The sequence below is a fragment of the Echinops telfairi genome, unplaced genomic scaffold (assembly GCF_000313985.2).
Source record: "Echinops telfairi isolate 266 unplaced genomic scaffold, ASM31398v2 ScPeMD7_25;HRSCAF=90, whole genome shotgun sequence".
Lineage (NCBI taxonomy): Eukaryota > Metazoa > Chordata > Mammalia > Afrosoricida > Tenrecidae > Echinops > Echinops telfairi.
The window spans coordinates 27,172,269-27,174,189 of NW_022103922.1; the positions used below are offsets into that span (position 1 = coordinate 27,172,269).

The 1,921-nt window shown below is 45.4% G+C and overlaps 1 protein-coding gene across 2 annotated transcripts in view; it reads right to left on the reverse strand.

Moving 5' to 3' along the window:
- Positions 1-1,921, reverse strand: part of LINGO2 (leucine rich repeat and Ig domain containing 2) — a 467,873-nt gene that overhangs the window by 32,464 nt on the left and 433,488 nt on the right. The gene's annotated exons all lie outside the window — the stretch shown is intronic.

Consider the following 1,921-nt stretch of genomic DNA (forward strand, 5'->3'; position numbering starts at 1 on the left):
AAATTAAGTAAATCTGCTGCAGAAGAACTCTTCAAGTTGTACTGAAAAGCAATGATGCTACTTTGAGGATTAAGGAATGTCTGACCCAAGCCTTGGTCTTTTCAATTGCTTCATATGCATGTGAAAGTTGGACACTGAAAAAGGCCCAAAGAAAAATGGATGCATGAAACCTATAGTGTTGTCAAAGAATCTTTACGGCTCCGTGGACTGCCAAAAGAGCAAATGGATTTGACTTGGAAGAAGGATCCAGAATGCTCCTTAGAGGCAGAGATGGGAAAACTTCATCTCACGGACGTTGGACATGTTGTTAGGAGAGACACGTCCCTGGGGAAGGGCATCGTGCTTGGGAAAGAGGTGGGCAGCTCTAAAAAGGCTTCAATGAGACGGACTGCCGCGGTGGCTGCAACAGGGGCCTCCACCATAAGAACAACTGTGAGGATGACACAGCACGGACAGGTACCTTGTTCTGTGATACACAGGGTCTCTGTGAGCCGGAACCAGCTGGACGGCACGTGAAAATAACATCAACAATAATTACAGGGATCTCCGGTAGAGTAGTGGTTATACATTGAGCTGCTAACCACAAGGTAAGCAATTCAAAACCACCTGCTTCCCCGCTGGAGGAAGACTATTCTGTTGACTCCATGGACAGTTACCATCTTTGAACCCTGCAGAACACTTATTTCTACTCTGTCATATGGGGTCACGATTAGTTGGACCCGACTCGATGGCATTGAATTTTTAAGACAATATCTATCACAAAGAATCGTTGCAGGCTTAATGAAGTTAATAAATGTAATACATTTCAAACTTAGTGACTGTTACCTAGTAAGTACCACATATTGCTATTTTTACAGTCCCCAGAGTCTTTAGTAGAGAACTAAATGAATATTGCCTTAGAGTTCTCAGAGTGTATTCCTGTCGTTGAGTGGATCTGAACACATAGTGGGGATAGAGGGGAATGGTTTCCATTAGGGTTTCCAAGTCCATGGCTCTTTTATGGAAGGAAATTTCCACAATGTTCTCTTCCAGAGCAGCAGGGATGAAATTTCTGAGCTTTGGTTTGTGACTAAGTACTTTAACCATGACACCATTAGGGTTCCTTCTCAAAATATAGGGACCAACCACAGTGATTTGGAGGAACGTGGAGACACAATGGCTATGCACTAGGCTACTAAGTGAAAGGCTACCAGTTGGACTTCACTGGTGCCTTCTCAGGAGAAAACAACCCGCTAACCTGCTTCCCGAATGATGACCCAAAATCTAAAATCCCACTGCCGTCCAGTCGCTTCTGACTCGTGGTGATCCCATCGGACAGAGTGGGACTATCTCCGTGATGGGTTTCCAGGGCTGTACATCTTTATGGGAATAGGAAGCCTCGTCTACCGAGTGTGGAGTGCCTGGGGATTTGGAACTGTTGACCTTGCAGTTAGCAGCCCAATCCTAACCCACTCCAGGGCTCCTCTCATAAAGTTTACAGCCTGGGAAATCCTGTGGGTCAGTTTGAGTCTCTCAGATGAAGTCACTATGAGTTGGCATTTTCTTGGTGGTAAACTACTCCAAGTGTGGACGCGACCAGTGGTTGAGCGACCACTCCAGGTGAATCGCATACGGTCTCGGCTTGAGCACACCGTTTGAGATTACTGCAGGAATGACGGTGCTACGGCACAGTCCGTCTGCTTTCCAGAGGAGTCGCCTCATCATCTGACTTTGAAGAGAACCTCCAGTAGACATTTCCATAGAGCTTTCTTAAAAGGAAGCAAGGCTTAATAAAGTTAATACATGTAAAAAATGTTTATGAAAATTGGGGGGGGACCTATGTCTTGGCTTGTATGTCAACAAACTAGATGGACACTGAGACAATACTGCTTATGTCTAGTGAAGGGAAAAACTGTACTGCCCCCATCTCTCCGTCTGGAAG